Below are 16,551 nucleotides of genomic sequence, written 5' to 3'. Positions count from 1 at the left end.
AATATCTCTTTCGCTCTCTATTTCTCCAACTTGCAAATAGATCTATATATGTAAAAGATAAATCTTTTGTGTATAAAAAAATATATGATCATAAAACTAAAAACAAGTTTGTAAAGACCCACAAAACCATTTGACCCTTCAGGCCAACAACTTAATATTGAATGCAATATAATTTTTTTTTTACAATCTAGCCTTGAACGGAGACTACAATAAAATATAACCTTCTCATTTTTCCATATATATATTATATATATATGGACGATTTGTTTATACAGTTCAGGCACTAGAATTATTAGTAAGTCATATATATTTCCGATCGAACAAATAAACAATTCTATTGACTTTTAAATTTACGTAGGTTATCATTAATGCATTCCAGAAAGCAAAATGCAAAGCATATATATGTCGTTGAATGAGAATTATTATTTCTTTATTCAACGGCGCCAGGCATTAGACTTATTCATACGCTATCCGAATTAACAATAAAGAATTGACTTTTCATTTAAATATATATATGTGAATGATGGATTTAAGAAGGAAAATGCAAAGAACAGTCGTTCAATGAGAATTTGCATGATTGCCAACTAGTTGCCAGCGGTAACTTGGAAAGGCCTGCAAAATAAGAAAATTATAACGTTATAAACGGCATAGGGACGAATAAGAAAATTGACAAGCTCGGACGAATTTCGAAATAGGGACGTCGAACTTCGCGTTATAAACGGCAAACTCGATATCATTATTGAGCCCGTGTCCGAATCAGACTACGGGACAACACCGATTGATACAGACCCCTAATATCGATGCCCCAAGGCAGAACCGAGCTCGAACCAAGACTGGGGGTTCGACCTAACACCGAGCTCGAGCCAGTGCCAAGCTCGCAGACAAGAGCAGTTACAACCGCACCGAGGGAGAGAATCTTGGCGAGAATCAAGGGAGAGACAAACCATCATGAGTCCTCCACTATATATATTATTTTATTATGTTGTTATAGATAAAGCAGTGATCCTCTACTATAAAAAGGGGGATAGACTACAATAGAGGCAAGTTCTCAAAGATACATTGAGATTTCATTGTGCTTGTTTTTCTAACTCATTTCAGTCCCCCCATCCATCCTCCCTCCCCCATCCATCATTCCCATTTTATAGAAAAAATACATGTATTATCATTTTGTATCAAAGGGATTCGCATATCCTTAGAACCATATCTAAATTTAACGTTATCCGATTTTTCGGGTAAATAGTTTGGTGCCCACCGTGGGGCTAAGGGTAACAGTGATTATTTGATATAAATCTACAGTACACTCCAGATTACAACTTCAAAATGGCTCTACCTATTGACCTCGAAACCGGCCTTCAAGATGAAACTAACAACTTGGCGCCCGGTGCCAGAAGGCTACTAACGACGGCAACGAGGCTCGAATCGAAGAACCCGAAATTCGAGCCGAAGTACCATTGGATATCAATTCACAAATAGCTCTAGAAGCGAATCAGCGTTCTGAATCGGAAAGAAGCGTTCAGGGCGGTGCTCATCCCATGGCCCGAGACACCCACAGCACGGGAGAAATTGGGGTCAGCTTGCGTATGATTTTTGAAATGTTACAAGCCCAACAAACAGCGATAGCTCAGTTGCAGAGCCGAATTCATATGCGAAGCGGGCCGAACTCCAATCCGCTTCTCCGAGAAGTCACACCCATAACGGAGCCCGCCGTAGTGAAATCAAACGAGCATGAATCGGGGACCGCTCCTGAAATTGCTAAATTGCTCGAGGAACTCACAAAACGAGTCGAAGCCAACGACAAAAAAGTGAAAACGTATAACATTAGGGTTGATCAAATCCCGGGAGATCCGCTAATGATAAAAGGGCTCCATTCAAAAAAATTCATACAAAAACCTTTTCCCTCGAGCGCGGCCCCAAAACCAATCCCCAAAAAATTTCGTATGTCCGAAATTTTGAAATATAACGGTACGACCGATCCTAACGAACACGTCACCTCCTATACATGTGCCATCAAAGGCAACGATTTGGAGGATGATGAGATCGAATACGTGCTGTTGAAAAGGTTCGGAGAGACCCTCACAAAGGGAGCAATAATCTGGTATCACAACTTAACACCAAATTTCATCGATTCTTTTGCCATGTTAGCAGATTCGTTCGTAAAAGCACATGCTGGTGCCATAAAGGTTGCAACAAGGAAATCAGATCTCTTCAAAGTAAAACAAAGGGGTAACGAAATACTGAGTGAATTCGTATCCCGATTTTAAATGAAACGTATGGACTTGCCACCGGTCGCAGATGATTAGGCCGTACAAGCTTTCACCCAAGGACTGAACGAACTAAGTTCTACAGCATCACATCGGCTGAAACAAAATTTGATCGAGTACCTAACAATAACTTGGGCAGATGTACACAACCAGTACCAATCAAAAATCAGGGTTGAAGATGATCAATTGGGAGCTCCGTATGGGCCCGTACGTCAGAACCACACAACCACTAAAAATCAAAGGGAAATCAACAAAGAACAAAGGTCGAACAGAGACCGATACTAGCCGTACGGCACAGATCGGATGAACAACGGTTCAGCACGTGATGCGGTTCGGAACAACCGAAGGACTGATCGGGGACAAAATTCTCGGGGACTTATGAGCAAGAGCGGCTTTGATAAATATGCCGATCCTATAGAAGTCCCTTGATTATCGGAGTATAACTTCAACATTGGTACATCCGCCATCCAAAGGAATCCTAATCAAATGTGCGAATATCATGGCACCCATGGCCACAGAACGGAAGATTGCAGGCAACTAAGAGAGGAAGTGGCCCGCTTATTTAATAAAGGACACCTTCGGAAATTTCTGAGTGATAGGGCGAAGAACCAGTTTAGGAACAAGGAATTCGGCAAACAAAACGAGCCAGAAGAACCGCAACACGTCATTCACATAATCATCGGCGGCGTCGATTCCTCTCAGGGACCGATGCTTAAACGCACTAAAACATCGATTGTGAGGGGAAAACGATCTCGAACTCAAGATTATACACCCATAGAGACTTTGTCCTTCAGTGATGAAGATACAGAGGGAATCATCCAACCCCATAACGATGCACTGGTAATATCAGTACTCATGAATAAAACTAAGATTAAGCGTGTGTTAATTGATCCAGGTAGCTCGGCCAATATCATCAGATCGAGGGTCGTAGAACAGCTCGGCCTGCAAGATCAGGTCGTACCCGCAACTCTGGTTCTAAACGGATTCAATATGGCATGTGAAACAACCAAATGCGAGATTACCCTACTAATAAACGTGGCCGGAACCATCCAGGAAACAAAGTTTCACGTGATCGAAGGTGATATGAGATATAACACCCTTTTCGGAAGGCCATGGATCTACAGCATGAGAGCCGTACCCTCGACCCTACACCAGGTCCTCAAATTCCCAACATCGGGAGGTGTCAAAATAGGGTACGGAGAATAACCGGCCGCAAAGGAAATGTTCTTCATCGAAGAAGCAAAATCAATATCCCCGTCTTCGCCGATAAAAGGATCGGGTTCAGAAGGAGACACAATCGGAGAGCAGAGCGCCAAATAGCAATCACAGACATCGACTTCGACCCGGCCAGGTAAGAAGAACATTGAAGAAGATGATGACGACCGGTGGATCCCTCAATCCTTCGTAACCCCCGATGATTTCGATGCCACCAAATCAACAATTGAGGAACTGGAGCAAATCATACTGATCCAACATTGGCCCGAGCGAAAGGTATACCTGGGAACGGGTTTGAGCCCCGAACTCAGGAAGAAACTCATTCAATTTCTTATCAATAACATCGACTGTTTTGCCTGGTCCCATTTAGATATAACAGGGATCCCGTCGGACATAACAGCGCACCAGCTAAGCTTGAACCCTAGGTTCAGACCGGTAAAGTAAAAAAGAAGGACCCAATCCGAGAAAAAACACGCATTCATAAAGGACGAGGTAACCAAACTTCTCAAGATAGGGTCCATTCGGGAGGTAAAATACCCCGAATGGTTAGCCAATGTAGTTGTAGTATCTAAAAAAGGAAACAAACTTAGAATATGTGTGGACTATAAAGATTTGAACAAAGCATGCCCCAAAGATTCCTTTCCACTGCTCAACATTGATCGCATGATCGATGCCACGGCCGGCCATGAGATCCTCACCTTTCTCGACGCCTATTCCGGGTATAATCAAATTCAGATGAACCCGGACGATCGGGAAAAGACTTCATTTGTGACATGACATGGAACATATTGTTATAACGTAATGCCCTTCGGGCTAAAAAATGCAGGAGCTACTTATCAACGCCTAGTAAACAGAATGTTCGAAGAACAAATAGGTAAAACAATGGAAGTCTATATTGATGACATGCTAGTTAAGTCCCTGCGCGCAGAGGACTATTTGGCCCATTTGCAGGAAACGTTCGAGATTCTGCGGAAATACAACATGAAGCTCAACCCCGAAAAATGTGCTTTCAGGGTCGGTTCGGGCAAGTTCCTCGGCTTCATGGTGTCAAATTGGGGAATTGAGATCAACCCCGAAAAAATTAAGGTCGTCGAAGACAACACCATCGTGGACAGCGTGAAAGCTGTACAAAGGTTAACGAGAAGAATTGCAGCCTTAGGCCGGTTCATTTCGAGATCATCAGATCAAAGTCACAAATTTTTCTCCATACTCAAAAAGAAGAACGACTTCGCTTGGACACTGGAATGCGAACAAGCGTTACAGGATTTGAAACGATATCTATCAAGCCCACCACTGCTTCACACTCCAAAAACCGACAAAAAACTATACTTGTACTTGGCGGTATCGGAAGTCGCCATAAGCAGTGTCCCAGTTTGAGAAGATCAAGGTACACAATTTCCCGTTTATTACGTAAGTCGGACCTTAGGAGAAGCGGAAACTAGGTATCCGCACTTAGAAAAATTGGCACTTATGCTGGTAAGCGCATCTAGAAAGTTAAGACCGTACTTTCAATGTCACCCCATAAGCGTATTAACCACCTGCCCACTCCGTAATATTTTACATAGGCCCGAACTATCAGGTCGATTGGCCAAATGGGCCATCGAACTCAGTGGGTACGATATCAAATATCAACCCCGTACGGCCATCAAGTCTCAAATTTTGGCAGACTTCGTGGCCGACTTCACGCCATCCCTCATACCCGAAGTCGAAAAGGAACTCCTTTTGAAATCGGGTATATCGGTCGGGGTATGGATCCTTTTTATGGACGGTGCTTCAAATATAAAGGGGTCCGGGTTAGGAATAGTTTTGAAACCCCCACGGGTAACATTATTAGGCAAGCTATTAAAACTATCAGATTAACTAACAACGAGGCCGAGTATGAAGCCATGATTGCAGGTCTCGTACTAGCTAGAAACTTGGGAGCAGAAGTCATTGAGGCGCATTGTGACTCTTTGCTGGTGGTGAGTCAAGTAAACAAAACCTTCGATGTCTGAGAAGGTAGGATGCAAAGGTATTTGGACAAATTGCTTATCACTTTACACCATTTCAAACAATGGACCATACGACATGTTCCACGAGAATGGAATAATGAGGCCGATGCTCTTGCAAATTTGGGATCATCGGCCGAGGTAGATGATTTGAGCTCGGGGACTGTCGTTCAACGTTCAAGATCGGTAATCGAAGATGGGCACGCCGAAATAAATTCTACTAGCTTAACCTGGGATTGGAGAAACAAGTATATTGAATACTTAAGAAACGGAAAGCTCCCTTCAGACCCTAAAGATTTCAGGGCCCTACGGACTAAAGCTGCTCGATTCACGTTGGCTGCGGACGGAACAATATATCGAAGAACATTCGATGGACCGATAGCGGTATGCGTGGGTCCGGGAGATACCAATTACATCCTCCAGGAAGTACACGAGGGTACTTGTGGCAATCACTCCGGTGCCGACACATTAGTTTGAAAAATGATCAGAACGGGATATTATTGGATCGACATGGGCAAGGATGCAAAAGAATTTGTTCGTAAATGTGACAAATGTCAAAGATTTGCGCCAATGATTCATCAACCCGGAGAGCAACTTCATTCGATCCTATCCCCATGGCCATTCATGAAATAGGGAATGGACATCGTCGGCCCTCTGCCATCGACCCCAGGTAAAGCCAATTTTTTTTTAATGACTGACTATTTTTCTAAATGGGTTGAAGCGCAGACATTCGAGAAAATAAGAGAGAAAGAAGTTATAGACTTTATTTGGGATCATATCATATGCCGATTCGGGATACCCACCGAAATAGTGTGCGACAATGGGAAGTAATTCATTGGCAGCAAAATCACAAAATTCTTCGAAGATCACAAAATAAGAAGGATATTATCAACACCATACCACCCCAGTGGGAACGGTCAGGCCGAATCAACGAACAAGACTATTCTTCAAAACCTGAAGAAGAGATTGAATGACGCGAAGAGAAAATGGAGAGAAATTACGCCCGAAGTCATTTGGGCATACCGAAAAACATCAAAATCCAGTACAGGGGCGACCCCATTCTCCTTAGTATATGGTTCCGAAGAATTAATACCAGTCGAAGTCGGTGAACCTAGTCCCAGATTTCGATTCATGACAGAAGAATCAAATAACGAGGCTATGAACACCAGCCTTGAATTATCAGACGAAGGACGAGAAGCTGACCTCATCCGATTGGCCTCCCAAAAGCAACGAATCGAAAGGTATTATAATCGAAGAACTAAACTTCGCCATTTCAAGCCCGGGGACTTAGTATTAAGAAAAGTCACCATCAATACTCGGAATCCAAACGAAGGAAAATTAGGACCAAATTGGGAAGGACTATACCAGGTGCTCGAGAACATTGGAAAAGGATCATACAGGCTCGATATCATAAACGACAAACAGCTATCAAGCAGTTGGAATGTATCACATCTAAAATGGTACTACTGCTAAGGTACGACCTTTCCATATTCATCTAATTGACCCATGCAGAAGTCCGAATAAGAGCTGAACAAGATATTTCGCTTAAAAGCACGCGTTGCACTCTTTTTTCCTTAGATCGGTTTTCTCCCAAATGGGTTTTTCGGCAAGGTTTTTAATGAGACAACCATCGATCGTGCTGCACTTTTGACAATATCCGAGGCCTCTTTCCAACCGACCTCGAATACCGGGGGGGCATCAGGGCCCTCAAATACATCGAGTTCAGATGCAAGAAAGTAATCTCACAACAATAGAGTTCCAACAGGAAAAATTATAAGAGCCAAATGGTCAAAATGAACCATGCTCATATAGATTGGCCCAAACATAAACACATGTGCAATGACTTGAGATTTATTGTGCAACCAGAATTAAGCCTACGGGCTACTGTTATTTCGAGTTCGAGCAAACATTCACTCGACCATTATGCCTACGGGCTACTTACATTACTTCGAGTTTGAATCATTCACTCGACTATTAAGCCTAGGGCTACTATTATTCCGAGTTCGAGCAAGAACTCACTCGACCATAAAGCCTACAGGCCACATTACTTCAAGTTTGAATCATTCACTCGACTAAGCCTACGTGCTTTCTTTATTTCGAGTTCGAGCAAACACTCACTCGACCATTGCGCCTACGGGCCACACTATCTCGAGTTCGAAATATTCACTCGACTATTAAGCCTACGGGCTACTATTATTCCGAGTTCGAGCAAGCACTCACTCGACCATAAAGCCTATGGGCCACATTACTTCGAGTTCGAATCATTCACTTGACTAAGACTACGAGCTATCTTTATTTCAAGTTCGAGCAATCACTCACTCGACCATTGCACGTACGGGCCACACTATCTCGAGTTTGAAACATTCACTCGACCATTAAGCCTACGGGCTACTGTTATTCCGAGTTCGAGCAAGCACTCACTCGACCATAAAGCCTACGGGCCACATTACTTCGAGTTCGAATCATTCACTCGACTAAGCCTACGGGCTATCTTTATTTCAAGTTCGAGTAATCACTCACTCGACCATTGCGCCTACGGGCCACACTATCTCGAGTTCGAAACATTCACTCGACTATTAAGCCTACGGGCTACTGTTTTTCCGAGTTCGAACAAGCACCCACTCGACCATTACGCCTACGGGAAACAATATTTCAAGTTCAAAACATTCACTCAACGGCTAATAAGCTACTTTTACTCTGAGTTTACATTAACTCAACCAGTACATTACACCTACGGATTATGTTCCTTCGAAGTTTGAATCATCGACTCAACAAGCAAAACCAGGGACTACAAATCTGATCGATCAGAGAGATTATAAGGTCAACACTCGATCAAAAGTCTTCACAAAACAAAAACAAGTCGACCCCGTTATACATATATATACAAAAATTGCCTATGTGATTAAATTGCAAACATGAAGAATTAGAAATTAAGCTTCCTGGTCGAGCTCTTCCCCGTCCTCGGATCCGTTTTTGCTACCATCATCATCATCATCAAAGGCTAAGGCTTCAGCTTCCGCTTCGAGCTCTTTTGCCTTTTTTACATCTTCGGTAAGGTCGAAACCTCGAGCGTGTATCTCCTCGAGGGTCTCCCTCCGAGACCTACACTTGGCAAGTTCGACAACCCAATGAGCTCGAGTATCGGCGGTCTTCGCTGCTTTTCGGGCCTCCATATGAGCAGCCTCAACATCAGCCCTATATACAGCAATGGACTTATCCGCCAAGACTTTCGACGACTCAACCTATGCCTTAGACTCAGCAAGTCGTGTTTCAAGCTCCTCGATCTTCTTAGCTTGAACCGACCCCTTTTGCTTGGCACTTCGAAGTTGAATGTTGGCCGATAATAATTTTATTAAGATGGTTTCTTTTTCTGCTGCCAGGCGGTTGAGAGTCTCTTTCCACCGATTGCATTCAGCTCGGATTTGATCAACTTCTTCTCAAAGTAACCCGATCTTTTCGATCTTTTGCTGCAACTGAGACAACGAAGGGTTAACTTCCACGGTTGAGTCAGACCCATACTTTAATAGAACGAAGCTCACCTGATTATCGAGCTCGACCCCTTCTTCACGGACCTTAGCCAAATCCGCTTGGAGGTCTTTTATAGCCTCGTCCTTTTGGCTGCAAAGAAACCGCAGGGCATCTCTCTCACCTGAGACCTTCCATAGCTCGGCCTCACACTAGCTAAGATCGACTCGAAACCTACTAATGTCCTGCACATTAAGAAATATGAGTCAAGTATGGAAAAGAACAAAGAAACCAAGTATGGAAGAATCATTACCCGAGTAATGAAACACTAAGCCTCCTCTAATAAAAGAGAAGCGTCACCAATATCGGAACCATCGTCGACTCCAGTAAAACAATCCCTAAAAGGATCCCCTGCACCAGAGCCTTCGCCGATATCGGGAGCCTTCAACTCTCGAGCTTCCTTCAACGCCTCCTCAGAAAAAGATGGAAGAGAAGGCGAATGACCCATTGTCATAGCCCCGAGCAAATCACTCGGAGTACTCCGGTCGAGACTCAGGTCTTCGAAAACGACCCCGACAGTCACAACCGCCATCGGCTCGAGAGCTCTGGCAACCTCGATGGCCTCCGTAGATCGGACTACCAAAGCCGAGGAGCTATTTTATTCTTCTTCTTCTCTCAGTCGATGGACCGAGTCAATCGAAAGGAAAATTACTTTTCTCCTCACCCTTGGAGTTTTGGGCTTGGGGTCCTCTGACCGAGAGGAAGCTCTTCGCTTCTTATCTTCCCCCTATTTAGGGACTTGGGATTTGTTTCCTTCTTCACCGCTCGAAGGCCTCAAAGCGGCATCCCTGGTTACGCCTGCACAAAAGGAAATCAGTAACGAATAGAATGCAAAGAATACTTTGAAGGAAACAAAAAGCAAACCTCACCATAGTTCTTGGCCTCCCATCTGCCTTTTGCCAAATCGCACCAAGCACGCTCGGCGTAAGAGGAGGTCGAGGCTAACTTCTGAACCCAGTCCTCGAGGTCAGGCACCACTTGTGGCATCCAAGGGGCAGCTGAACATCAGGGAAGGACATCAGAAAAAATCGAAAAAGGACATGAAAAGTGAACAAAAATCACTTACGATCAAAATTTCATTCTTCAGGGAACGACATCTTCTCTTCCGGAATGAGATCACGGGTCCTCACTCGAATAAAATGACCCATCCAACTCCGATCCTTATCTTCATCGATGCTCGACATCAAAGCCTTCGATGCCCGATGATGGAGTCTGATTAGTCCTCGAAAGATCTGAGGCCGATACAGTCGTATGAGGTGGTTCAGAGAAAAATCCAACCCCCCGGCTTTGATAGAGAAAAAATGCAACAAGATCACTATACGCCATAGAGAGGGATGAATTTGGCCAAGGGTGACTTGATACCTTTTGCAGAAATCAATAATCACCGGGTCGACGGGTCCCAGTGTGAAGGGATAAGTATAAACACTTAAAAACCCCTCCACGTAAGTGGTAACACTCTCATCGGAAGATGGAATTTGCAACACGACCTCGGATCCCCAGTTGCAGTCTTTTTGGACGGCCTCGAGGTGATCCTCCGTTATAGAGCACGTATACATCGATACGTGTTCACATCGACCCAGAATGGAGGAAGGATTCTCCACCTTAAAATTGGTCTTCAAAGTGCACGGGCCAGGAACATAGTCATGAACTGACGGCTCCACCGACGCCTTATCATCAGACGACCGTGAGGAAGAAGCTTTCTCCTTCTGAGGTACGGCTTTGGAAGTTTTCGCCATTGATATGAAAGAAAAGAGTGCAAATAAAGGTGAATAAATAGACAGTACCAAAATTCTGGTATGGGCGGCCCCGTAGCAGCGAAATAGAGAGGATAGATAAGAAAGTTTGGAAGAAGAGAAGGTGCAAAAGTGGTAAAGGTTGTATGGAAAGACTATTTATAGATTAAGGCATGACAGTTCGGTATCAACGGTGGCCGACCAACGTCTGACACACATTAAATGCTTTGGTAAAACCGAGTCAATGGGACAGCTATCACATACGTCAAGATCGGGTTCGATAGAAACGTCAGCATAAATTTGATCGAGCCGCAGGGAAATTATATCGTTCCTCGCCACATCCTTTCCGAGAAACGAGGGGACTATCTGTGTACGGTCAAAATCGATTCTCAGTCTTAATGACCGGTCGAGACAATGACGTTTCAATCGAAGGGTATCCACATGACAAGCTCAGACGAATTCCGAAGTAGGGACGTCGAGCTTCGCGTTATAAACGGCAAAACTCGATATCATTATCGAGCCCGTGTCCGAATCGGACTACGGGGCAACACCGATCGATACAGGCCCCGAATATCGATGCCCCAAGGCAGAACCAAGCTCGAACCAAGACTGGGGGTTCGACCTAACACCGAGCTCGAGCCAGTGCCAAGCTCGCAGACAAGAGCCATTACAACCGCACCGAGGGAGAGAATCTTGGCGAGAATCAAGGAAGAGACAAACCATCATGGGTCATCCACTATATGTATTATTTTATTATGTTGTTATAGATAAACAGTGATCCTCTACTATAAAAAGGGGGATAGACTGCAATAGAGGCAAGTCCTCTAAGATACATTGAGATTTCATTGTGCTTGTTTTTCTAACTCATTTCAGTCCCCCCATCCATCATTCCCATTTTATAGCAAAAATACATGTATTGTCATTTTTTTCAAAGGGATTCGCATACCCTTAGAACCATATCTAAATTTAACGTTATCCGATTTTTCGGGTAAACATATATATATATATATATATATATATTTGCAAATCTAAAACTTCATTTCGGCTAATGGAAGATTCTAGAGTTGTTTCTTCCTAATAAGCGAAAAGATATATGCCAAGATAATGACAAAATTAAACAGATAAGGAATCTTGAAGTACTATTTCTATTTTCATGGTCAAGAACTAGGGCGGTGCATAATATGATAAATACTGAATTACGGTACCGAAATCGAAAATTTTGGTATATAATATTCGATATTTTGGTATTTGGTTAAATTTTATAATAATTTGGTATTAGGTATGATGTTTAGGATTTAAAAAAATAATACCGAAATACCAATATCGTACCGAAATATATACTAAATTACACATTATAAATATTGTTGATTAACATACTAAGTTACACTATACTTTCTTTGGCATTCATATTGAGATTGGCAGTAAAGCTCATGTACTTCTTTAGGAAAATGGAGGAATAAGGTAGGATGCAGATTCTAATTCTTACTCTCTAGGTTGCCAAGCAGTTTAACATAATATTTAAACAGTTTTGGGATATTTCTTACTCCGTTACTCTTGTATTATTGCTGCATATGTTGGATTAGTCCTTGTTGTATTCTCTAATTTTAATAATTAATTCTAAGCAAGTAACATGATACTTTCAATGATTAAATGTATTCCTTTATGTATATTTTTTCTCTTAATTGATACTTGATGGTTTTGGGCAAAATTTTTGTCAACAGTCAGATGAGTTTAGAACGTTTTCATTGAGTATTTTAATTAAGAATATTATAGTCTATGGCTCTATGCACTAGTTAATATTCAAGCCGAATAACCGAAATTACCAACCGAATAAACCGAAATCGGAAGGAGAAAAGCTGAACCATAACCAATGTAATTAGGTATGGTATTGGTATAACAATTTAAGAAACCGAATACTGAAAATATCGAATCGAAATGACTAAAGTCTAAATACCGTATCGTACCGACCGACAAATACCAACTTCACTGCTCACTAGACAATCTTGACTCCGTATAGGTTAGATTTAGAGAGAAAAATAAAAATTTGCTTGCACTTTATACTTTTGGTTGGCTGCAATGCATGTTTGTCAAGTTAGGCAGCTGAAACCGTGTCTCATTCCTCGTTCCTTCTTATTGCTACGCCACGAACACTATAGCATCTATTTTACACGCTATGTTCGGTATTCATATTAGATTTCGACAATTTAAATTTTCGTTGTGTAGGGATCATTAAAGGAAGAAAAGCTTCCTATCCATACTAAAACTTCTATCATCTGCTGATCCTCTTTGGTGGGCTCTTGGTTATCTGGATCGTGCACTGTGTTAGAACTTTTTACACAATCAAGTTATTTAAAACCAATTATACTTATATACTGTATATACTATATAGTAAACGTAGATTGATAGTCCAAAAAATCATGATAACTTACTATAACGAGCTAAAGCACATTGATCACATAATAATATATTCTCCATGTATATAATTTAAACAATCTCTTTTCCCCAGAATACACCAGTCTTGTATTTTCTGCCTCTCTCGTATCTATATTTAATCCAAAAAAAATGTTTGATAACGTTGAATGTGATAAAATATGAGCCACTATTTTTTGAACTACCATATCAATGATTATTATGTAATAAAGAATGTATTACAGATATGTAGTCCCTAAAACGACAAGAAAAGTCATTGATTAAATAATTATATGACAAAAATTAAATTAACTTCGTAATATATATATATATATATATATATATATATATATATATATATATATATATATATATATATATATATATATATATATATAATATACTAATAAGGTCGATAAGGTAGGGCTGTAGGCTGAAGTCACATGGAAAATTGGTGTTAGTTGTTAATCATAATACGTGCCATGAAATTCGCTTGCCAAAAGGCAACATTGATAGAAAATGACAAACTCTCGACAAGTCTTTACGGGTATTTTGGCAAGAATAAAGAAGAAAAAAACAATTCATTTTATCCACCTTTAAAAATCTTTTACGCAATGAAATTACTTACCAATCATGTAAAATAAAGAATATATTACACCTGTTCGAATTATAAAGTGGCTCTCTCTCTCTTTCTTTTTTTTGGGAAGGCTAATCGCGTCTAATATAGGTATTGGCGCCCGAACTAACCAAATACATGTAGCGTAAGGTTTATTAAAGAAGGAAACGCTCCCTACGAATTTTTTTTCCATTTTAAGAACTCAAACACAATACATTTAATTAAGGATAAAGATATCATATCCATCCTATCATATCCTGGTGGTATAAAGAGACTCTTAACAAATTAGTGATCTGCTACAGAATAAAAAGGGGAAAATTTCACATAAAAATTATTGGGCTCCGTACTTTTCAATTTTATAGCTCATATTTCAATTTACAACCAACTAACCCAAAAATAATAGGCTAAGATTCAACATCCATCTCCAACGGGTTCTCGAAATTACTATTTAATTTTTTAAAAAGATTACTCAAGTTTTTAATTTAACTTTTGAATCAGTAACTGTGACTCAATATTAGTTCAACAAACCAAATCCATTTGGGTGGTGAAAATTAGATTTTTAACAAGTTTAAATATGTGGGTTTAAATTTAGAATTTGATTTTGTGAGAATTTTGGAGTGGGTATTATTTAGACTTGTTAGAAATAGTATAATGAGGTTGTATATGAAATTTGAAGTCATTTAATGGAGATTTGGACTGGTTTTGAACAGGAATTATAACTGAAAATCGTGAAAGAAATTCGTCTACAGACACTTGTATAAAGGTATATAAAAGTGTATAATAGTGTATAAGATGTGTTTATACACTCATATACACTATATACAAGATTATACATAATTATACAAAAAACTGACTTCGTCTTCTTCCTTGCGTCTTTTATGAAATTTCACTCAAATCTTGCTCAAATCTACTCCAAATCACTTCAAATTTAAATTTGAACTCTTTTTGATATTTTCAAACCAACTAACAAACTCAAAAAATCCTATTTTCGAAACCAAAGCTTTGAATGGCCTTCAATGCTGGACTTCTACTCTTCAATTGTCTTACATTGCAACTAGGTGACACAGGGAGAGAAGCAGTAATGACGGACGGCCCCTTGAAGCATATGTAGAAGATGTGAGAAGAAGAGAGAGTGAAAGCCAAAAAAAAAGAATTACCGTTACTAATTTAATATAGACTAATGGGTGCAAAGAAAATTTCAAAATATGTACAACGTGGGTCAAACTAGATTAGTGCTTCAAATATGGGTCATTTTCGGATGAACTGTAGACCCAAGTGATATCTCATATAATTTTGTCAATAAAAATTACTTATCAAAAATCGTAACTTTCATTAGGTAATTTAAGTAAAATTAAACAAAAAAATAAATGAACAAATCATTTTTGAGCTGAAATACTACAAGACAAATGAAAAACTTTGGTCTTTCTTGTCGGATGACTCCGTTTTGCACCTCACCTTACGTTTGACCTCCATTCTTTACATATATTTATATTTGTCTTGGTGAGTGCACCTAATAATTAGAGAATGGAAGTTAATTCCTAATTATAAATTAAGTGTGATTTAGTTTGAGTTTTCCATTCCTTATATATGTAATAGTATAAGAGGCCCGAATAATAGGCTATGTAGTCTACTCAAAGCGTAAAATTCACGTACAAAGACAAAGCTAAGAGAATATGTTTTCAACTCGAGAATATTTTCTCAGGAATCATCACGTTATCGGGATTAAAATAATAATTTTCTATTTAGTTATTAATTACTAACTAATACTGATATACATTTTATTCAAAAATCTTATATTATCTATCCCATATAAGATGTGCAACTATAATTTTGGGATAACGTTCCCTGAATATTAATTCTTTTTCATATTTATTTTTTCCTTTTCCTCCTCATCTAACCATTTTGTTTTTTTTCTAGTAACCTATAGCTACGAAATTGGCCATAGAAGATTAATCTATTTATATCATTGTAAAGAAATAGTAGGATTATTAAAGTTGAGCAATCATAGTTTGGTCAAAATCTTGTCATTATTTATTGTGCAGAGGGAAAACCATGTGAATGATAGCGTGATTACAGGAACTTTGATAAGAAAGAATCTAAGTGCAATACTTTTTCCCTTCCTACATGATACCTATTGACCTATTAATCTTTCCTTAATTAACCACTTAATCTACCTTAAAAACGAGATTTCATAAGTTAATTACTTAGAATTATCTATTATTGTAAGTCAATTTAACTTAATAGCGTAAAAGAGAAGAAGATAGGTTACCATATCGGCTTAATATGCAAAATTAATTGTTGTAAACACTAAAATTGTTCGTCTCAAACGTTAATTCCTAAAAGATATACTCTATGTTTTATTTTTCCGTGACACTATTACTGTTTGAGGAGACAAAACAATTATTTTTAAATTATTGAAAATATAAATTTTATCTTAATTTGTTTAGTCTATATTCGCATTCGCACCAAAAATTAATTATTTTGAGCATTGTACCTTAGACCATACTAGGGGCGGATGCGACCGGTAGCCCGTGGGTACTAGTTTCATTTGAACTTGTATTTTTAATTAAAATATAAATATATATGTGAAAATTATTAAAATTTTAGTAAATATCGTATTTGAATTCATAATCTTAAAATTATAAATGTATAATTTTAAAATATTTAAATATCTGACCTATTAAATTTAATTTTTAATTCCGCCTCTAATCCTTACCACATTAGATGGAGCTGAGGGAATTCCATTTCCATTGGGCCTTGAGAAGTTAGCTTTTTAATCGAAGCCCAGGGAAGTTTGTGATGGA

The sequence above is a fragment of the Nicotiana tomentosiformis genome, chromosome 6 (assembly GCF_000390325.3).
Source record: "Nicotiana tomentosiformis chromosome 6, ASM39032v3, whole genome shotgun sequence".
Taxonomy (NCBI): Eukaryota; Viridiplantae; Streptophyta; class Magnoliopsida; order Solanales; family Solanaceae; genus Nicotiana; species Nicotiana tomentosiformis.
The sequence above is the reverse complement of the archived record's forward strand: the minus strand, read 5'-3'. Positions refer to the sequence as shown.